This window comes from Cervus elaphus, chromosome 11, assembly GCF_910594005.1.
Source record: "Cervus elaphus chromosome 11, mCerEla1.1, whole genome shotgun sequence".
NCBI classification, from domain to species: Eukaryota; Metazoa; Chordata; class Mammalia; order Artiodactyla; family Cervidae; genus Cervus; species Cervus elaphus.
This window is the reverse complement of record NC_057825.1, coordinates 6,135,418-6,158,810: the sequence shown is the minus strand read 5'-3', so window position 1 is coordinate 6,158,810 and position 23,393 is coordinate 6,135,418. Positions and strand designations below refer to the sequence as shown.

At 50.9% G+C, this 23,393-nt stretch overlaps 1 long non-coding RNA gene across 1 annotated transcript; it reads left to right on the top strand.

Annotated features, from left to right (window-relative positions):
* The first annotated feature begins 950 nt into the window (after positions 1–950).
* LOC122702562 lies at positions 951–5,356 on the top strand. Its single transcript, XR_006343279.1, has 3 exons — positions 951–992; positions 2,643–2,683; positions 5,113–5,356. It is a non-coding gene; the product is annotated as an uncharacterized LOC122702562 (long non-coding RNA).
* Positions 5,357–23,393: the final 18,037 nt, after the last annotated feature.

Sequence of the window (23,393 nt, the reverse complement as noted above, 5' to 3'; positions counted from 1 at the left end):
ATGGAGCTCCCCACCCTTGGGTCTACATATAGAAGTCAGATCCCAGGACAGTCTTCTGTCTCAGCTAAAACAGCCCTCCAAGGACAGGAGCCAGAGGCATCAAGCCACCCTGTGTTCAGACTCCTCACTCCCCCAGAGAAAACAGCAGCTTTATTTCAGGAGGAGGGTCACCAAAAGTTGGAGGCCCTTGAGTCCAGTTTTTCCTCAGTCATCATGGGAACCTTACACCTAGCAGCAGGACCAGCAGGAAGAGGGGGTGGTTCTCCAACCTCCTACACGAAGCACAGTTCAGGGACCAGAAGGGTCACCTAGGAACTTACTACAAAACAGAATTAGGGGCCCATTTCCCTAGGATGTCCTAATCAGAATCTGTATTTTCACCAGGCCCTCAGCTGATTTGCATACATGTTAAGGTATGAGAGGTGCTGGTCTCATAAAGTTAAGTAAGGAAGTTGGGGGGGGGGGGGCAGTGGGGCATGTGTACATGTTAAGATCTTTACCCTGAAGAAAGAGCCTAAAGATGAACATGGAAGGGAGGGAAGAGGGGGTTGGGGGAAGGGGGGAGGATACCCTACCTGTGTCCAAACGTATTTGAAGTAACTTCAGAACAGCACATAGCTATTTATTTAAAGAAAAACAAAACAGGGAATTCCCTGGCAGTCCAGTGGTAGGACTCAGCACTTTTCACTGGCCTGGAGTTCATCCCTGATTGGGAAACTAAGATCTTGCAAGCTGCAAACGAGGCACGGCCAAACAAAGAAGAAAAACAAAATAAATCCTGTCTGCAAGAAGCAGAGAGAGTGGTCCCAGAAACAGTGAGACTGGAGTCGTCCCAGACTTGGGGGGAGGGGGTAAGTTGGGCAGGACCCCAATCACTTAGGGTCTCGGGTTACTAGAGGATTTGGATGAGGGGTGACATGTTTCAATTTAAATTTTTAGAAAGATGGTCACGTGAAAAGAGCTGCCACCTCTGCTCTCTAAATGCCACCTGAGTAAGTAAGATTTTCTGCAAGCGATGATTAACAGGGAGATAGGAGAGGTGATGTTTGACACTTGGAGGCGGCCTTGGTGGTCCTGAGTGCTGGATAGATAAAAGAAGGTGGTGGGTGGGAGGAGGGATAGAAAACCAAGGCTAGTCATGCACTGTGCTCACCAATGAAATTTTTTAAATTTAGGTATAAATTACACATGGTAAAGAGTCTTGCCTGCAATGCAGGAGACCTCGGTTCGATTCCTGGGTTGGGAAGATCTGCTGGAGAAGGGAAAGGCTACCCACTCCAATATTCTTGGGCTTCCGTTGTGGCTCAGCTGGTAAAGAATCTGCCTGCAATGTGGGAGACCTGGGTTTGATCTCTGGGATGGGAAGATCCCCCAGAGAAGGGAAAGGCTACCCACTCTAGTATTCTGGCCTGGAGAATCCCATGGACTGTATAGTCCATGGGATCGCAAAGAGTCAGACACGACTGAGCGGCTTTCACTTTTTTTCACTTTACATATGGTAAACTGCACAAATCTTAAGTGAACTTGGTGAATTTTTACTACTTAGTACACCTATATAAGTGAAGTGAAGTCACTCAATCGTGTCCAACTCTGCAATCCCATGGACTGCAGCCTACCGGGCTTCTCTGTCCATGGGATTTTCCAGGCAAGAGTATTGGGGTGGGTTGCCATTTCCTTTTCCAACACCTATATAACTACTACCCAAATCCAGATGTAGAACGTGTCCAGTCTCCTGGAAGGCCCCTTATACCCTCTCCCAGTCACTCTTCTTCCGAGGGCATGTTAGGTACCTGTCACATCATAACAAATGACCACAAACAACATCCGTTTGTGATCTCATGGTCTCCGTGGGTCAGGAGTGGACACGGCTTAATGGTCCTCTGCTCAAGGTCCCCCACAGCTACAACCAGGGTGTCAAGCCAGGCTGTGTTTCCTCTCTGGAGCCCAGGGCTGTCTTCCAAGACCTCGTGGTTGTTGGCAGCCTTCACCTCCTCACAGCCATAGGGCTGAGGTCCCTGTGTTCTTTCTGGCCATCAGCTTTGACTTCTTTAGCCCTGTGACCTCGCACAGGCAGTTCACGCCACAGAAGCTTGCTTCTTCCAGCCAGCAGGAGAATCTCTCCTTCTAAGGCTTTCCCCTGACTAAGTCTGGCCTACCCTTAAAGGGAACTCGACATCCAACTGATTTGGGACCTTAACTACATCCACAAAAGTCCTTCCCCTTTGTCATAGTCTACTGGCTAAAAGCAAACCACTGATCCCACCCACAAATGAGGGGAAAGGATTATACAGAAGTAAACACCAGGAATTATGGGGGTCATCCTAGGGTCTGTCTGCCAAAAAATGGTAATGACTATTCTGACCTCTATCATCATTAAGTAGAACTTTACCTTAATGGAATCAGCATCTCTTTGTGTCAGGCTCCCTTTATTCAACACTATGTCTATGATATTTATCCATGTTGTTGCCTATATAATAATTTCTTTCTTTTCACTGTTACCATAGTACTTTTCTTTCCTGTTAACTTTTTATTTTATATTGGAGTATAGTTGATCAACAATGTTGTGTTAGTTTCAGATGTATAGCAAAGTGATTCAGTTATATGTATATATCTATTTTTTTTCAAATTCTTTCCCCATTTAGGTTGTTACATAACATTGAGCAAAGTTCATCTGTGCTATACGGTAGGTCCTTGTTGATATATGTGTATACGGAAATCCCAAACTCCCTTCTCCCCATCTATCCCTAACTAACTGTCCCTTCCTCCCACCCTTCCAGTCTGGTAACCATAAGTTAGTTCTCTAAGTCTGTGAGTATGTTTCTGCTTTGTAAATAAATTCATTTGCATAATCCTTTTAGAGTCCTCACGTAAGTGATACCATACGATATTTGTCTTTCCCCGTCTGGCTGACTTCACTCAATATGACGCTCTCTAGGCCCATCCATGTTGCTCCAAATGACATTATTTCCTTCTTTTTAATGGTCGAGTCATGGTCTGTTGTGTATATTTGTACCACACCTCATTGCATAATATTTCATTACATGAATGTACCATGATTTATTCACCCACGTTCTGCTGATGGGGATATTTCAGTTGTTCCCAGGTTTTTGCTCTTCACATAGAGCCACTAGCATGTGGGATTCTGGCCTGGATTCTAGAACAGTAGTAAAAGGACACTAATGGGAAAACTGGTAAAAATCAGATCTAAGTCTCTAGTTTAATAATATTGGACTAATGACAATTTCTTAGATTTGACAAATGTGTCCTGGTCACATATAAGATGCTAACTACAGGGGGGAGTGGGTGAAGGATATGGAGGAGCTCTCTGTACTATTTTTGCAACCTTTTCATGGAGCTAAAATTATTCCAAAATAAAAATTATATTTAAGAAGCAAATGAATAACACTGCTAGCAATCATCTGCTACTGGCTATGGTGGAGTAACGGGTATCAACTAGCCCTCCCACCATAAATATCTGTAAAACTGGATCAAATATGTAGTTGTCATTTAGTCGCTAAGTCATGTCCCATTCTTGGGATCCCATGGAGTGTAGCCTGCCAGACTCCTCTCACCATGGAATTCTCCAGGCAAGAATACTAGAGTGGGTTGCCATTTTCTTCTCCAGAGGATCCTCCCCACCCAAGGATCAAACATGCATTTCCTGCATTGGCAGGCGAATTCTTTACTTATTAGCCACCTGGGGAGCCCTGGATCAAGTATATGAGGCAGCTATTTTCAGGAAGCGCAAGGCTGAAATCCCTGAGAGAAGGGAAAGCTGTGAGATAAGCTCCACACTCACTCAGCCTTGGGAGGCAGTGCCCCAAACACGGACCACAGAGCTGGGGTCCAAGCTGAATACAGTCATTCCCCTGAACTGGGGAGGGAAAGATCAAAATGTGGAGCTGCTAAAGCAGCTGGAATCCCTGGGGCTGGAGAAGACGTTGCTGGGCAGTGATGGGTTTCTAAGCAAGTGATCTGGGCTGTACAAGGTCAGGACAAGACCACCTGAGTCCTTCCAGAGAGCAGCTGCTACGGGGTGGGGCGTGGAACAGAGACACTGAAATCCAGCAGTGCTGGGAGAAGTTGGCAGTTCTGGTCCAGCCAGAAAGGAGAGACCCCATTAATGTCATGGGCTTCTGGACCTTTCTTCTAGATTTCACATGCAAGCTATATGATATAAGTTATACGATATTTGCTTTTCTCTTTCTGACTTACTTCATTCTGCATGACAGTCTCCAACTCCATCCACTTCTCTGCAAATGGCACTATCTTTTTCCTTTTTTATGGCCTTCTTAATATTTTTAAGTGTAGAGCTTGGTGGCATTTCACATTTTCATGCAACTATAACCACCATCCACCTCCAGAACTTGTTAAGCTTGTTCTCATCTTGTTAAGCTGAAACTCTACGCCCATTAAACAGGAACTCCCCATTTCCCTCTCCCTTCAGCCCAGGAAGGGGTTATTGTTAAACAAGGCTGGGAGGGAAGACTTTCTGAAGTGGTGACATTTGGAAAGCAACCTGAGCTAGCCCTCCAGATGGAGGAGGCGGGGAAGGGATGCTCAAAGTAGCAGGTGCAAAGGCCCTGAGGTGAGAGTGGGACCATGGGTTCAAGGAACAGCAAGGAAGCTGCTAGTGGGAAGAGGGGTGTAGAGGATAGAAGGGGAGGAAGGCAGGTGGAGGAGAGGAGAGAAGGAGGGCAGGTCACATGGCATCTTGTGGATAGAGATGAGGACTTCGGCTTTCGCTCTGAGTGAGACAAAAGGCAGCAGAGGCTTTTAGGCAGGGATGCATCATGGTTCCTTGCTGCACCATTGCCCTCAAAGGCATGTTCTCCAGTGACTGCTGAGTGAAGAGCCTGAGGCGGGGGCTCAGTCTGGAGACCATTCGGATGCTACTGCCGGGTCTGCAAGATCCATGATGGCGCTTGGACCAGGCAGCGGGGTGGAAGTGGTGGCCAGGGTTGGAGCCAGGATTGGTTCTGAAGGTGGAAACATCAGGATGAGTTGATGGACTGGGTGTGGGGGTGAGGGAAGGGCAGAGCCAAGGGGGGCCCAAGGTTCTGTGTCTGCTGAGGTCTGTGACCCACCTTTTTTTTTTTTTTTTCCCCCCAGCAAGAGCATGTTACTACTGTAATGAGAAACAGAAAAAAGAGGCTTGGACTTCTCTGGTAGCGCAGTGGATAAGAATCAATGCAGGGACACGTGTTCTACCCTTGATCCTAGAAGATTCCACGTGCGGCGGAGTAACTAACTAAGCCCATGGGCCACAACTATTTGAGCCTGTGCTCTAGAGCCCAGGAGCCGCAGCTACCGAAGCCCATGCACCTAGAGCCCACGCGCCACAACCAAGAGTAGCCCTTGCTCTCTGCGGAAAAAAAAGAGGTTCGGGAGGGAGGGGATATGTGTACACTTACGGCTGATTCACGTTGTTGCACAACAGAAAGCAACCGAACACTGTAAAGCAATTATCCTCCAATTAAAAATAAATTAAAAAATAAAAAGCAAAAAAAGAAAGTCTATCTTTTACTCAAGGGAGAAAGCATCCTCTTTGCTGAAAGTGATCCTGAGGGAAACAAATTGCAGGAGGCACCGTCTTTCTCCAGGTTTCCCTTGAAGACGGTTTATCCAACTTAAGGAACTTTAAGTGGCGGCAGGGGCGGGTCCAAACCTGCCTGCTATACAAGTCAGTCTCTTATTCCTCTTGTTCATACTATGCCTTTCCCATCCTCCAGCTTCTGACCAGGGCTGGCGGGAATGGACAGAGCAGAAGAAGGCCCAGAACAGAGGACTGGGGGTCGGGTGAGGGACAGGGGAAGCAGGAAGGTATCGGTGAGTTGAATGAAATCCTTGCTTCTGGTAAAACAGAGTGTTCTTCTCCTCCATCACCTATTGGGTTGGCCAAGAAGTTCATTTGGGTCTTCTCATAGCATCTTATGGGCTTTTCGGCCAGCCCAATAGATTCCCAGCCCAGACTGGGTTCCCCTCCATGTCGAGTTCCTCCTGGGCAAGGACTGCCCTTGGCACCTCCCTTCATCCTCCCCTCTGTCACCACCAGTGTTTACCTTTGAGGCTTGGAGAACCGGGGCCCTCCTGGTCTCACCCCTGCGCCCAGGCCCACGTGGGCTCACTGGCCCCCAGTGTGTCCCCTCCCACCCCTCGGGGCTCTCTCTCTCTCCTCAGAGCCTACTCTTCTGCTGCCCAGACAGCTCCTTTCCTCCTCTTTCTGCCCACCTGAGGCTCTCAGTGTCGCCCACCCCTCTCCTCCTGACCCAGCCCTCCAGCACGCCCCATAGGGTCTCTTCCTCCAGGCAGCCTTCCTGATCCCCCACCAAGACGCCCTACAGCCCATGCAGCTTCTCCACATAGCACATCACAACTGTAATTAATAATTATCTGGGATTTTAATCATCATCTGCCCTCTGCTAACCTATAAGCTTCTCATTCACTCAGTATTCCCAGCCCCTAGCAGAATGCCTGACCCTGAATCAAGGCTCAAAACGTACTTACTAAATGATCTATAACTCAGAGAAGAGTGAATCTGAAAAAGTGCCACCCAGGAGCTAGCATGCAAAATGGGCTTTGAAAGTAGATAAAATGTCAATAAGCAAATGTAGAAAGATGAGGGTTTCCAGGGAAAGAACTCACCATGAAAAAGGAATGGTGGTAAGAAAGTGTATGTAACCTCAGTCCTCAAAGATGTATGCAGAGGAAAAGAATATGTCTTTAACCTTTATTGAACAAGAATACTTATTCAAGGAATGACTGTCCATCTGGATGGATGGATGGATGGATAAAGGGGTGGGTGGATGGATGGATGATGACTGGAAGAATGGATGGATGAATGGATAGGTAGGTGGGTGGCTGGATGATGAACAGATGGACAATGGGTAATATCAAATCCTCTCCTTTTAAGACACAAGACCTGGGAGAAAGGGGGATTAATAAAGACGCCTGCATTGAACTGAGGTTAAGGAAAGCGGCTTTAACTCCAGACCACACCTCACTGTCTGCGCTTGTGTCAATCGCCTGTCTGCAGCATGCCTTCCTGCTCTCGGGACCCTAGCCCCAACTCCTGCATCTCCCCCACAAGTATCTACTTCTTTGCTCTCTACTTCATAGCAAAGTAGAGCAGAAGCCCCAGGCATGAGAGTGGCCAAGAGATGGGCCCTTTGTCCAAGCCCCCGCCCTGGGGAAGGAGGGCTCCCTCCTCCCCTCTCCCTCCTCTGCCATCTCTCAGTGACTTTTGTCCTTGGACCAGCTGCGTGATCAGAAGAGGTTTCGTTCTCTGGCAACTGGGTGGCCATTAGGAAGCAGCAGACGCATTACCGTCTCAGCGCACAATGGTTGGCTAATTCAGTTATTCTGTTTCACCTGAAGACTGTCTCTGCCGCCCCAGCCTCTCCTCCGGAGCAGGGCGGGCCCCATCTGTCGGACAGTTCGCTCCAATGTCTCCGGCCATTATGCATCCACTCGGAGGACGGGTGCGTGTGCACACGAGCGAGCGTGTCTGCCTGTCTGCACTCCATCCCTCTTGTCTCTTTATCATGCTCCCAGGGCTAAAGAGAACTTGCTTCAAAGAGTGATGTCAGATGTGTGCAAAACAGGCCGATAAAACCTAATGCATTCGCTCCCCTTTTGTCTGCCTGACTCTCCTACTAAACATTTCCCACTCAGAAAGCCACTTAAAACACATCAGCAGTAACTCCACAAAACAGCCACTTGTTGGCTAATTGTGCTAAGCAGCTGCCGGCAGGGCTGGGGGAGGAGTGGGCAGGGCGCCTCTCTGACAAGCCCCTTTGCTTCCAGTCCAGCTTCTGGGGAAGGGTGCCTAGCAGGGGCATCGCCTCCCTTCTCTGCTGCTGCCCCGGGAGACTCCCTCTAGGAGAGATGTGGCAGGGCTTATTGGATGGGGGACAGAGAAGAATACCAGCCTGGGCCAGGATGCTCTCCCAGCTCCCCACCAACTTGCTAGGGGGGCCCCTGGGGTGGCGGAGGGTCATTGTCCTTCTCTAGGACTCAGTTTCCACATCCGTCCCTGGAGGGTTTTGGACTGTGTCATCTAAGGTGGCTTCCAGCTCCCAAAGTCTGCCAGGAGGAGTGCTCCAGAGCCCTGGACAGACCCAGGTTCGAATTGTAACTCTGCTCCAGGCTGGCCATGTGACTTGTAGTCCCAGTCTCTCAGAGCATTACCTTCCTGGTGGAGAAAACAGAATGGCTGCAATGCCCAGCCGTCACGGATGCTGCGAGAATTCACAGAGGTGGTGCCTGTGTGGATCTCAGAGAATCACGGTCTGAATGACTGGGGCTGCTGGTTACATGGCACCCTGACCCAGTCTCAGGAAATCAGGCAGGTTAAGCTGAGACCCAAAGGATAAGAGCTGAGCCAGCACACTGTGAGGGCAGAGGTGAAGCAGGGCAGGATCACAGATGGCATCGGTGGGAATGGTATATGCAAAGGCCCTGAGGCAGGGCTGAACTGGAGGACCAGAAAGGAGTCCAGGGGAAAGGCTGGAGAAATGGGAAGAGCTGGGCTAGAGGGAGCCTGTGTAAGGATCTTGACTTTATCTTGAGGGCAATAAGGAGTCACTGAAGGGATGAGGGCAGCAAGACATTCTCAGGAAATTTCTCTTTTTCAAAGACCCTTACTGACCTCCAGGTGGAGAAGGAGTTGGGAGGTAGGGGTTGAGAGCAGAGACAGGGCTCTCTCCCTCTGCTCCAACTGCCCGAGCAAGCACTGGCCAGGCGGCGGGAGTGAAAGGTCCTCCTGGGGATGGGAAGAGCGAGAAGCCAGTATTCCCGCTCTGGATTCTCAGGACCCCCAGCTCACTGGCCACTGGCTGGTGTGGCCACTGCCCAGTCTGGAGAGGCAGGGGTTAAGTGCAGCAGTCATGCAGAAATCAGAGGATTACAGGGTTGCTGGTGACCTGTCCCTTCTGTCAGACAGACGTGACGCACCCTGCTATCTCTGGGCTCAGCTGTCACTGCCATGCACTGTATCGGGACTCCATTAGGAGGCCCGGAAGCTGGCTTGCAGCTGTCAGGCCTGGTGGCCGGCCATGCGGATGGCCGGTCCTTCCCCCACCGCGCCTGCGCGTGGGGACCGCCCAGTGCGCTGGTCCAGCCACAGCCTCTACCTGTGGCTTTCCCGGAGGGTGTGGGCTCGGGTCTGAGCATCTCGACTTGTAGCAGCTTCCTGCTCCTGGACCTCGGATGGGACGCTGGATTCCCCGAACTTCAGTTCTCTCATCTGCACAGTGAAGACGGAGGTGGCACCCACCCCAGGAGGCCATAGGATAGATTCAGCAAGGCTCAGGGCTTCCACAGAGTGCCTAGCAAACTGGAGCCGCTGTATGTTCCCTGCTTCTTTCAGCTGCCTTTCCGCACTGCGAGGTGCTGGCTATTATTATCACCCCATCTTCCGCTTCTGCTGGTTTCCCTTTTGGCCTTGTCTTTGGAAGCTCAAAGTCAAAATGAACCGTTGGTCAAAATAACTCATTCTTCCCAGGCTCCTGGTATAATTACTACCCCCTTCATCATCGCTTCTGATGCCTCCTCTATTTTTGCTTTGAAAACTTTAACTGTCCTTGGTGCATGTGATTTCAGGGGGAAAAACACTTGCAAATGAAAATAACTTAATTGCTTTTTCTGACTTTCAAAGTAACACATGCTCAAGGAAAAACATCCAGACAATACAGAAAGGTGGAGGGAAGAGAGAAGCAATGAAATGATTTTGAAGCAGCCTCAAGTCCTTCCTAACAGAGTCGGAATAAAACTGGGATGCTCCCCACCTGCCCCCCCCCCAGGCCTGCCTGGACTCCCTGGCTTCACCTACACACCCCCTAAAGCCCCTCTCAAGTTCTTGCTCCCCACAAATGCTCTCTAGACTAGGCACTTTTCCCTTCCGTTGAACTCAACTCTTTTCATTTCAGCACTTATGAAGCACCTGTTTTGCGCCAAGACTCATGAGCCAAGTTGGACTCAACCCTTTGGCCTGTGTTTAACAGGTGTTGCATTATTTCATTGCCTCGAGTCTAGACTTCTGCTCCCTTGCCTGGATTGTCAGTTCCTTGAGGGCAGATCCACAGCTTCTGTCTCATTGTGTCCCCGCCCCTAGCATCTACTATTTCCGAGTAGGATTCCCCAGGTTTCCCCGGCAGCTCAGTGGTAAAGAATCCATCTGACAATGTAGGAGATGCAGGTTTGATCCCTGGGTTGTAAAGACCCCCTGGAGAAGGAAATGACAACCCACTCCAGTATTCTTGCCTGGAAAATCCCATGGACAGAGGAGCCTGTGGGCCACAGTCCATGGGGTCGCAAAGAGTAGTCCGTGACTGAGCGACTGAACACAGCAACAAGGACTTCCTGGGCACCTGCAGGAAGGGTGGCAGCCCTTCAGCTCAGTACACGTGGACCGAACACGTGTACACCAGGCCAAGCTCTCCGCCCTCTAGCTCATCCGATCCTCATGTCTGCCATGGGATGCGGCTGTTGTTGTTACTCCCACTTGGCAGATGAGAAAACTGAGTTCAGACAAGGTAGAAAGCTTACCCAGGGAACCATAGCAGATGAGCTGAGAGTCAGGATTTGAACCCACGTTTCTGAGGCCCCTGGGCCAGCTCTGAGCTCCTACACCGGACCGTCCCCTGGCACAACCCAGTACCAGTACAAGGCAGGTGATAAATGCTCTCAGCAAGGCATGTGCAGGACTGGAAGGACAGTGTCATTGTGCAGAGGGCCCCGGGAAGGCTCTCTGGAGGAGGTGATGCTTGACTGAGTTTCGAAGGGTGCATGGAAGTGAGACAAAGGGGAAACAGGTGGGGAGAATTGAAAGGACAGGGGACAGCATGTAGGGCTGGTCAAAGGTGCAAGTCAGTCGTGGCAGGAGAACCACGGGCCATTCTGATCATTGCAGGATGCATGTGGGAAAGGCTGGGAGGTGAGGTGAGTGGGGAGCATGTGAGGCTGAACCATGAATGCCTTATACACTCTGCTCAGGCATGTGAACTTGAACTTGATTCAAACAGCTCCCTGGAATTCTAGGGCTTCCTCAGAGGTGCTCCAGGAACCGGAAAGAGGATCAACCAAAGGGAGGTGGCCCCAGCCCCCACCCCTGGTCTCAGGTAGCGAAGCTGTGCTTTCATTGGTTGTGAGTTTAGATTTTCAGCGTAAAGTTCCTTTTGAAGGGTTCTGCAGCAAACATGTTTGAAATCGCTCCTGCAGGCTGCAGGATGTTTTCAGCTGGGAGTGACAGGACCAGATTTTTATGGTTTGTTTGTTCTTCAAAAACCTTGATTGAGCCCCACCCTTCACCCTCCCTGCCCCAGGCCCTAGAGAGGGTGTGTTCAGGAGCTCCAGTCTTGGGGATGCCGTGTCTTAGGACTGGGGTCGGGATCCTTGGGCCCTAGTCCCGGCTCTGCCTGTAACAGGCACAAGTGCCCCCTCTCTGGGTCTGGAGAGTCTGCCCCTTGACCTTGAACTTGATCTGTGCCTGGGGCTACAAGCCAGATGTAAATTTATCCCCTGTAGCTTGTCTGCAGGGCAGATGCCCACTGTTTTGTTTTGTTTTTTTAATATTTATTTATTTGGCTGTGCTGGGCCTCAGTTATGGCATGAGGGCTCTCAGTGGCAGTGTATGAGATCTAATTCCTTGACCTGGGCCCCCTGCATTGGAGTGAAGAGTCTTAACCACTGGACCACCAGGAAAGTCTCCTGGATGTCCAGTCTTGATTGGGCAGTGGCTGCCTGGGACAGAGCCTCCCAGAGGGGAAAAGTAACCATAATAAACACAGCAGCCACCGTGAGTCCCCAGCACTTCCCCTGTGACAAGCACCCCTCACACCGTGTCCCTCTGAATCCTCAGAACCACCCATTTTACAGGTGGAATAACTGAGCCTCAGCAGTGAGGTCAGTTGTTGAAAACACACAGCAGCTCCACAGTGGAGATAGCACTTGAACCCAAGGCCTGTGACTCCAACGTCTGCACTCATGGCCAGCAGCAGAGTGGTGGGCTGGCAGCAGCCGTGAGTGCCCACGTGAGGCTGGGCACCCACCTCCTCGGGTCGGCCAGGCAGCATTTCTAAGAAGGAGGAAGGATGGAGGTTGTACTGGACCGAAAGGAAAGGAGAGGGGACCACTCAGAGCTGGGGTCTAGTCCTGCCTCCTTCTCACCCTCTGACTCCTGACTCCTCCGTAGGGAGGTCCGGGACCTGCAAGCAGAGACCCCAGACTGGCCCAGCGGCCCCCTCCCCTGCCACCCTAGTCCTGGACCATCCTGGCCTCTGGGAGAATCTGGTGACTCCACACCTGGGGCTCCACGTGGAGGCACCTCTGCTGTCCCTCCTTCCTTGTGTGCCCCAGCTCTGCAGTGACCCTGTGGGTGTCTACAGGCACCCCCCTGCCCTCGATGCTGGGTCATCACTTCCAATCCCGGAATGGGGGTACTGGAGGCTGGCCCGGATGTCTGCACTGCCGGTCACAGGAGGGGTCCTCCTGCTCTGTCTCTGGGGGTCCACCTTCCCTCACATCAATCCCAAAAGGAGCAGCCCTGGTCTTGTCCTCAGCTCCTTGCTGTAGTCGCTCACCCCAGCATCTATGGATTTTGTGGCCTTTGCTGGAGACAGTTGGCCTGGGAGGGTGGGTCCCAGAGAAGCCCTTGCTGCCCCCACACTTCTGCTCTTCACCCTCAGCCCCAAAGTCCCCTGCTTCCTTCCTCCTCTGCTGTGCAAGGCACCTCCCCACACCCCCTGATGTCTTGGGGCCCCGCTGGTAGTCTCAGCCAGCCCCAGCCCGAGAAGTCGGCTACATGGTTTGGCACAACGGTTCCAGCAAGTCTGACCCTGCAGCAGGTTGTCTGGTGACAGGGATGCTGGATGGAGTCCTGTGGTACCCACCTGGGCACCACGATCGGGGACTGTGCTCCCCTCTGCAGGAGCCTCTGCCTCTCAGCACTGGACTCCCTACAAAGGGTGTCATCATGGGCGCACTTTGTGGAATATTCTCTCCAAGAGGGAGCTAGCTCATTGATCTTTCCTGGGTTGTCCACATCTTCTTTTTTTATTTATTTATGACTTCTTTGAGTCATGCTGTGTCTTCACTGCTGCGCGTGGGCTTTCTCTAGTTACAGCGAGTGGGGGCTACTCTCTAGTTGTGGTGTGTAGGCTTCTATGGTGGGGGCTTCTCTTGTTGCAGAGCACTGTCTCTAGAGAATGCAGGCTTCAGTAGCTGCGGCACACAGGCTTTGTTGCTCAGCAGCAAGTGGGATCTTCCCATATCAGGGATCGAACCCGCGTTCCCTGCATTGGCAGGCGGATTCTTAACCACTGGACTACCAGGGAAGTCCCACATCTCTGTTTCTAAGGGGAAAAAAAAAATTATTCAAACACTTACTCTAGTGGAATGCTCAAGTTCAGTCCTGTTCCCCAGATACGTCAAGTTTATATATAGTCAGTAAGTCTGTTAACAATTGCTATTTTCATCTCTCATGAAAAATATCCCCTGTGTTCATGTTACAGCTCCCTTTTGCAGTATCTGGGTGAGAAGAGGAGACCAGGAGAATGACTTCTGCAAATTTTCGTTGATTTGTGGATTCAGCAAATATTGTTGAGCTCCTCTTGTGTGCCAGGCAGGCCCTGTGCTACAACCTCAGGATACAACTTTGAAAAAGGCAAACCAATCACCCTGAGCTCAGGAGTTCACAGGCTAGCCAGAGGATTAGCCAGTTAGTATCAAAGCCTCAGGAAGGGCTGCCCCGGTGGCTCAGTGGTAAAGAATCCGCCTGCCAATGTAGGAGATAACGAGTTCAATCCCTGATTCGGAAAGATCCCATATCGTTGTTATTGTTGTTGTTGTTCACTCAGTCGTGTCTGACTCTTTGTGACCCCCATGGCCTGCAGCACACCAGGCTTCCCTGTCCTTCACTATCTCCCGGAGCTTGCTCAAACTCACGTCTGTTGAATCTGTGATGCCACCCAACCATCTCATCCTCTGTCACCCTCTTCTCCTCCTGCCCTCAGTCTTTCCCAGCATCAGGGTCTTTTCCAATGAGTTGGCTCTTCGCATCAGGTGGCCAAGGTACTGGAGCTTCAGCATCAGTCCTTCCAATGAATGTTCAGGGCTGATTTCCTTTAGGACTGACAGGTTTGACTTCCTTGCAGTCCAAGGCACTCTCAAGAGTCTTCTCCAGCACCCACATGCCTCAGAGCAACTAAGACTGAGTGCCACAACTACTGAGCCTATGCTATAGAGCCCAAGAACCACAACTACTAAAGCCCTCACGCCCTGGAGTTCAAGCTCTGCAACAAGTGAAGCCACCACAAGGAGCAGCCCCCACACTGCAACTAGAGAGTAGCCCCTGCTTGTTGCAACTTAGAGAAAGTCAGAGCAGCAAGGAAGACACAGCACAGCCAAAAGTAAATAAAGCCTCAGGGGAAAGAGGAGAGCATCCTTGAGGAGGTTAGGTCTGGCTGGGACCTGGAGGAGAAGGGATGTTAACCAGCCAAGAGGAGGGGAAGGGTGTTCTGGGTGTAGGGAACAGCATGTGCAAAGAACAGGAGGTAGGAGAGCCATATACCTGTCTGGAGCTGAAAGATCACTGGAGCTGGAGGGAGGTATCCAGCCAGAGTGAAGGAGCTCAAGGGGGGCAGGAGAGACTTGAGGGAGAAGATGAAGGCAGGGGTCAGGACTGGCTGGACGCTTGGGCCGAGTTTAAGAGTATGGAGGCTGCAGAGGATTAACCATTCAGGAGTGGCCCAATCATATGAACAGTTAGTGGAGGAAAGTTCAAGATCTGGCTTCAGAAAGGTTTGCATTCAAATCTCAATTCTGACACTAATCGTTGACCTCGGGTAAATTGCTCAAGCTCTGAGCCTGTTTCTCCAGCTATAAAATGGTGACAATCATAGGTTCTACCAGCAAAAGACACAGAGAGAAGTCAATGAAACATTGCATGAAGCCAACAGCCCAGCTCCCACATGTGGTGGGTGCTCTGTGGACAGCAACTGCTGGGGGCAGACTTTTCGCTCTGCTTGCTCACTGCTGTATCTTCACACCCAGGAAGTAATAGAGTAAATACGCGTCAAGTGAATAGAGAAGCAGACAGTGGATTGGAGAGGTAAGCAGGGATCAACCAGGGATCCCTCTTGATTATGGAAGACAAGAGGATTTAAAAAAAAGAAATAAGCAAATCCAGTCATCAAAATGGGCTTCCCAGGTGGCACTAGTGGCAAAGAACCTGTCTGCCAATGCAGGAGACATAAGAGACATAGGTTCAATCCCTGGATTGGGAAGATCCCCTGGAGAAGGGCATGGCAATCCACTCCAGTATTCTTGCCTGGAGAATCCCATGGACAGAGAAGGCTGGTGGGCTACAATCCTTGGGGTCGCAAAGAGTCAGACATGACTGAAGCTACTTAGCCTGCACGCAATCATCAAAATGCTATAAACCAGCCCAAAGGGTTAAGTAACTTACACACAATAGCATTTCCCTACCCATTTACACGTGAGGGCACAGAGGCTCAGTCAATTGCCCAAGGCCTCCCAGACAGAGAGAGCTCTGAGGCTGAAATTTGCATCCAGGTCCTCTGACTTTGAAGTACAACCACGGTGTCGCGTGTCCTACCATGTCCTGTTCCACTTGGATTGGCTCATGTGTTGGCCGCCCACATGCAGGCATAGGAGGAGACTGGTGGGCCCAAAAATCAGTGGTCCCCAGAAGGGGACTAGTCCTGATGACTTTTCGGTACGTCAACAGCTATTGGGTTGGTCAAAATGTTTGTTCAGGTTTTCCATGACATCTTATGGAAAAACTTGGAAGAACTTTTTGGCCAACCCAATATTTATCCAACACCTGCAGGTGCAACAGGGAGCGTGAGCTGTTTGCACGGGATTTATATCTCATGGAGCTGGAGGTGGTGGACATCAAACCAAGAACGACTTGTGGGTAGAGACCCATGTTGGACAGGGACCAACAAGCTGATGACCACTGGCAGGAATGGTGGCTGAACTATGGGGACAGTTCTGTGTCCATTTTCCTCCCCTGGGACCCACATGCTTCACCAAGCCCTTCAACTGAAGGGTAAAAGGCTGCCCGCCTGGGGCCTCCATGTCCCTGCTACAGGACAGTGACCAGAGCCCATCTGATTGGTCCATGCAGCTGTTCAGGGTTTTCTGAGTCACCCCGACTTGGCTACAGAGAGATCTGAGCAGGGCCCCTAACCCCAACCCTATTCCTGACTCTGATGGCAGGGAGGAGTAAGCTGGGAAGGCTTCTGAAGGAGGTGACATTTCAGGGGTTCTTGAGGCTGAGTGCAAGTTAGATGAGTGAAGACAGCTGAGCAGGGAGCAAGCCAGGTAGAAGGAGACACAGCTGCACAGGCCCAGGGTAGAGAGGTGCTTGGAGGGGAGCAGAGACTATGATGAAGTTGCAGGGAAGCAGGGCTTGTTCGGGGAGGGGAGGGTGAGATTTGGTTTTTATCCCTAAGCCAGGCCAATGAAGGGCTTATCCCAAAGAACCAGAGAGGGGGTCAAGGAAAGGGACGGTCCTGGCTTGCTGGCAGGGTCCAGAGCAGGGAAGGGAGATATGAGTGAGGGGCAGCTGAGTCCTTGATGAGGATGGCCCAGAGGAAGGCCAGGGAAATGACCTGGAGTGGGAGGCATAGGCCGCCAGACAAGTGACAGGTCAAATGAGAGCTACAATCCCCCATATCCTGCCCCCCAGGATCCCGGGGCCGTATGCTCGGACATCATCCCCTGGACCTCCCAGAGCCCCAGAGAGAGCTTTCTGGAGCCACCGGCAGGTTCTAAGGCTCCGAGCAGACAGGTGGGAGCGTTGCAGCCTCCAGGCCCGGCTCCCTGATGCGCCAATTCCAAAAATGACAAACGGAGACCCAACAAGAAGGTTGGAAAATGAGCACCTCAGTGCCTCCATGTGTCTATTGCAGGGTCTGGAAATAGCTGAGTTGAGAGGGGAGCTGCAAGGCGGGGTGCCCACGGGGCAGCCGAGAGGCCCAAGGAAGCTGCTGGTACCCATGATGGGCAGGAGGCCGAGGAGGGAGAGGAGCCCAGAGAGGACCAGGGAGCAGCAAGGACCCGGACAAAGGTGGGAAGGACTGATGTCAAAATGGACACACACACAAAGACCGGTTGTGGTGTGACCTCGGACTGTGGGGTGCGTGTGTGTGAGAGAGAGAGAGAGACGCGGGCTTGGAGGAGCAATTTCAAAAATCTCCAGCCCCTTAGCCCATCTGAACACCCCCCTTCTCTCTTCAACCCCGACCACCGGGAAAAAAAAAAAAAAGAGAGAGAAAGAGCGAGAGAAAGAAGGAAAACAAAATATCTACAGTTGTCGAGACAAGAGGAGAAAAATAGAGGCAAACATCCGTAATTTTCTCTGTGGGGCTTTGCGGTAATTGAGCCATTTGGATAAAAATAAAGGCAGCAGGCCCCTTAGGTAAGAAGAGCTTTTGCAATCTAAGAAGCTTGAATTATGCGTCTTGTGTCACTTGAAATCCCCCACCTCCCCCTTCCCCGGGCAGCCCAATCCACTTTCCCTTTTCTTATTATTTTTTTTTAAGTACCCTGTCAAATGTCGTCTGCAGAGCAGAGAATTTCAGCTGTCACAACTAATTTCAATTTTTTCCATGTGCTTCTCCCCCCTCGGTGTCCCCGGGGGAGGGGCCTGGCTGAGTCCCCCGTTCCCTCCTTCTTCCATCCGCTCACTCTTTTTATCATTATTGTTACTATTTCAAAACCAGATTGACATCATAAATTTGTTTGGGGAGTGTTTAAGGACTGTGGTTTGCTTCTGGCGGGAAGCGGGGCCTGGCCTAGTAGATTTCCAGCCTCTCTCCCACCTCTCCCCCATGCACCTCCCCACCTCCACCACCTTGGGCCCCCATCACTCTCTTCTAGGCCACCCCCGCAACCCCAATCCCAACCCCAATCCCAACTAGCCACTGGAGAAAATTCAGACCTCAAACACCACATTGATTCTTGAGGTTCTATCAGAACCACGGGAACCACTCAAGTCTCCCCTGGTGGAGAGAGGGGCCTGAGAGGACAGGTGACACTGATTTGACCCACTCCCCATTCTTTTCCATCTCTCTCATCTTTTCTCTCATCTCTTTCCCTCTTGATTTGTGCATTAATTCAGTGAGCATTGAGCTGGGGCCTCCTCCTCTGTGCCCATCCTGCCAGGGCGCTGGGCCCCCGAAGGTGAGCAGGCACAATCCTTACCCTGGAGGAAATGACAGTCTGGGGGAGTCAGGTCAAGAGCAGGATGGTTCATCTGACGTGCTGGCCGACGGCCGTGAGAGGACAGTGAGGCACAGCACGGGGCGGACCACTTCCAGCTCAGCTGTGAAGGCTTCGCCAAGGAGCCAGGCTCGAGGAGATGTTTGGAAGCAAATGGAACCAGCCTGCCAGATGAGCTAGGGAAGGGAGCTCCAGACAGAGGGATCAGCATGGGCAAAGTCTGGTGGTAAGGGCGGAACTGTGAGAAGTGATACAAATGAACTTCAAAAACAGAAATAGACTCACAGACTTAGAAAACAAACATGGTGGCTGGGGGACAGGAGAGGGGGAAGGCACAGTCAGGGAGTTTAGCATGTAGATGCACACACTGCTGCGTTTAACAAGGACAACCAACCAGGACCTGCTGTGGGGCGCAAGGAGGTCCGCTCAGCGTTACGTGGCGGCCTGGATGGGTGAGGGGCTTGGGGAGAAAGGATACATGTGTGTGTATGGCTGAGTCCCCTTGCTGGTCACCTGAAACTACCACAACACTGTTAATTGGCTATATTTCAATACAAAATGAAAAATTAAAAGTTTAAAAAAAATAAAATGAATAACCAGCAAGGACCTACTGTATAGCACATGGAACTGTGCTCAGTGTTACGTGACAGTCTGGATGGGTGGGGGGTTTGGGGGAGAACGGCTACATGTATCTGTATGGCTGAGTCCCTTCATTGTTCACCTGAAATTGTCACAACATTGTTAATCGGCTATACTCCAATACAAAAGGAAAAGTTTTTTTTTTTTTAAAGAGTTGAATTGCGACCCCAAATTCATATGCCAAAGTCCTAACCCCTAGTTCCTCAGAATATGACCTTATTTAGGAATAGGATCCTGGCAGGTGGGATTAGTTAAGGTAAGGCTACCCCAGAATCAAAGGGGACCCTCATCCTATATGACCCAGACAGACACACAGGGAGGAGAGGCCATGTGAGCATAAGTGCAGAGATTAGACGGAGGCTCCTATCAGCCAAAGAACCTTGACGCTTGCCAGCAAACCACCAGCTGGGAGAGGTAGAGAACAGGTTCAGCCTCACAGCCCTCGGAAGGAGCCAGCCCTGTGGACACCTTGATCTCAGACTTCCAGACTCCGGATCTGAGAGCCTGTAAATTGCTGCTGGTAAAGCCACCCAGCTTGGGGTACTTTATAAGAGCAGCTCCAACAAACTAATGTGCGTGGAGAGCATGAAACAACATGTTCTGAGAAGTGCACATGATTCAGCAAGGCGGGTGCTGGCAGTTTGAAAGGGGTGGGGCTGCAGCCTAGCCTGGCCAGATCCTGCAGAATCCAGGCATTATCTGGGGAGCGGGGGTGGGGGGATGGGGAGAGGGCATGAGAGCATTTTAAGCAGCAAGCAGGGTGAGATGGGATGAGCTTTGTGTCCACGGGGTCTCGAAGAGTCTGACATGACTTGGGGACTGAACAACAAAGTAGTTTTATTTATTTATTTATCAGTTTTGGCTGTGCTGGGCCTTCGGAGCTACACGGGTCTTTTTTCTCTAGTTGTGGCAAGTGGAGGCTACTCTCTAGTTGCAGTGTGAGGGTTTCTCGTTGTGGCGGCTTCTCTTGTTGCGGAGCACAGCCTCTAGGGTGTGAGGGCTTCAGGAGTTGCGGCTCATGGGCTCAGGAGTTGCAGCTCTCAGGCTCTAGAGCACAGGCTTCACAGCGGTGATGCACGAGCTTAGTTGCTCCATGGCATGTGGGATCTTCCTGGATCAAGGATCAAACCCATGTCTCTCCTGCATTAGCAGATAATGCTTTACCACTGAGCCATCAGCGAAGCCCTCAATTTTTAAAAACTGAAGCATAGTTGATTTACACTGTTGTGTTAATTTCTGTTGTATAGCAAAGTGATTCAGTTATATGTAGAGATGCAATCTTCTTTAAAGTTCTTTTTGACTATGGTTTACCATAGGATATTGAGTATAGTTCCCTGTGTTATACAGTAGGACCTCATTGTTTATCCATTCTATACCTAAAAGCTTACATCTGCTAACCCCAACCTCCCACTCCATCCCTCCCCCAACACCCTCCTCCTTGGCAACCAGCAGTCTGTTCTCTATGTCCATGGTTCTATTTCTGTTTTGTAATGTTCATTTGTGCTGTATGTTAGATTGTCCACATATAAGTAATATATGGTATTTGTCTTTCTCTTTCTGACCACTTCGCCTAGTATGATAATCTCTAGGTCCTTCCATGTTGCTGCAAATGCTATTATTTCATTCTTTTTATGACTAATATTCCATTATATGTGTGTGTATATATATGTCTGCATATATTTATATGTATAGCATATCTTCTTTATCCATTGTTCTGTCAATGAGCATTTAGGTTGTTTCTATGTCTTGGCTATTGTAAATAACACTGCCATGAACATTGGGGTACATACATCTTTTCAAATTCTAGTTTTGTCTAGATACATGCCCAGGACTGAGATTGCAGGCGCATACAGCAGCTCTATTTTTAGTGTTTTGAGGAACTTCCACAGTTTTTCATGGTGACTGCACCAGTTGACATCCCCACCAACACAGTGTAGGAGGGTTCCTATTTCTCCAGAACCACTCCAGCATTTGCTATCTGTAGACTTTTTAATGCTGGCCATTCTGATCCGTGTGTGAGGCAATACCTGACTGTAGTTTTGATTTGCATCTCGGGTTGAGCTTTGTTAAATGCACACCATGGTTACAGAGGAAGCACCGAGGGGGTGAGGCGTCTTTTTCTCCCACTCCCTTGCCTTCTCTTCCCCTAGCACAAGCGCTCCAGAGCCCAGCCTGCTTTACTCATCAGTGGGTTCTGGGGCTCACAACTTGGCCCGTTCCTCATGAGCCCCAGCCAGAGTCTGTCAAAAGAAGAAACAGTCTAGCAGCTCCAAGGGCCGCTTCCGCTGTTTCCCCCTTGGTTAAGAGCCCTCACGGAGGACCTGGTGTACAGAACACTGTTCACTTGAGGAGGCTGAGTGACAACTCATCCACCCTGGGAACACCCCCAGCTGGTGTGTGAACACCGAGGCGGCAGGCAGAGAAGCAGCCACCTTGGGACCAAGATGAGGATGGCCATGGATGAGGTGAGGGCCAGGCCCCTGCTTCTCAGCCCCCTCCCCTCCTCCTTGGTCCACCCAGGCTCCCAGCGTGAGCTGCGTGGTTTTCTCCTGTGTTGTTCTGTCTTTCTCTCTTGTTCTGCTGCCCCTGGGAAAGAACAGAGAAGGGCCTAGAAAAGACCAGGGCCCTCCTCCAGGAGTGGGAGGATCTGAGGCACAGAGACGTTACATGACCTACCTAAGGTCACGTAGCTGATAACAGGCAGAGTCAGGGGGTTGAGCCCAGGAAATCTGGGCAGAGCCCTCACTCTCAACACACACAGCATGCCGTCACTTCCAGAAAGGCAGTGTACCTGGGGGTTAGGGTATGCTCCCTGGAGTCAGGCTGCCTGCAGCTGAATCCCACTTCCATCCTCGCCCAGCTGAGCCGCTGGCCCACTCTGAGCTTCGGTCTCCTCAATGCAAAAGTGGAACACTAGTGGCTCCTACCAGTGGCAAATACTGGCTGCTGTCCACCACGCTGCTTTCCTTTTCCTCCCAGGAACTCCCAGACAGACTACATTTCCCAGGCTTCCCTGCAGGAACCATGTGACGGAGTTCTGGACAATGGATTGTAGGAGGAAGTGATGTCACAGCCCCTAGGCCTGGCTCCTAAAACGTCCTGTGCCATTGTTTCCACTCTCTATGCTGGGCCCATGAATGACCACATGGAACAGAGTCCCCAACCAAGCCCCCTGCACCTCATGGAATGGGAAATGAATAGGAAATGTGCTCTTATTGTGGGGTTATTTGTTAGGATGTTAGGCTGCTCTTATGACCACCCTCCCCATCAGCTCTCATAAGGACTGAAGAGTGAATCTCTCCAAAGTGCTCAGCACAGCATTTGGTGCCTGTGAACCTCTGGCTAATGAGTTACCATCCTGGTTCCACGTCTGCTTCCAGCTAGAGCGGGAGCTCCAGGGACCCAGCACTAACTGGGTGTTCATAAATACACATCAGAGGGCTGGTGTGCCTGTGTCTGGCATTTGGGTCGGTGTTCCCTTCCCAGACCCCCAGACTCTAAGAGCTGGGCTGTCTGTCACTCTGTCAAGGATACCTTAAGCTGGTGGCTCCTGGCTGCTGTAGCCTTCCTCCTCCCCATAGCTGCAGACTCAGCCCTGCCTCCGCTCACAGTGTGAGAAAGATGTGCTAATACTTACTGCAGGAACCTCCCCCCCACCCCCAGCCTATGGCCATGCCTCAGAACCCAGGCTCAGAGTCCCTCTGCTGGGGTCTGAGAGCCTACCCAGGATTGGGCTTTGAGGACCTGAGAACCCCCTGAGTCCGATGCCATAAGGGGCAGTGCTACCCTGCCTCTCCCCTCTAAATGTCTGCGGGAGGGGCATTCGGACCACACAGGACACACCTACCAGCCAGCTCTGGCTTCCTGCTATTAGGAACTCCTTGGGGGCTCTGTGGGACTTTGGGCCTGCACCTCAACCTCTCTGAGAGTCAAGTCTCTTGCTTTGCTGCTCCTAGGGCCAGGCCGCTGGTTACGGGTGCACCAGGTAAGTGCTCAACCAGTGAATGCCTGGGGTCAGGGCTCAGCTCACCCTTCTCATCCCAACCGGTACTGTGAGGAGGGATCTCGAGTGCTGAGTTAACATCTCCGCAGGCAACATCAGGACAGAACCAGGGAAGCCAAGCTCCCTGCCCTATGCTGGGGCCAGAAGTCATTCGGCTGGGAAATCACTTGTCCACAAGCCGGAGCCTAGTCACAGAGTTGCGCTACCATGAGGGAAATTGCTCTAAATGTGAATCCACCTGCGAGCCTGGGGAAAGTGATTTTGATCCTCATGAATGGACAGCAGTAGTCCTTCTGTGCACAATATTTTCAGCCTGTCTGCCTTCCAATCACTCCTAAATAATATGTTTTATTTGGTGTGACTGCTCACAGGGGCCCTGTTGTATGCCGCACTGGCCGCAGAAGCGTAACATTTAAAAATCTCATCTGAACAACAAAATTCTGTAAAGCAATTATCCTTCAATAAAAAAAAATTAATTAATTTAAAAAAATCTTATCTGCTT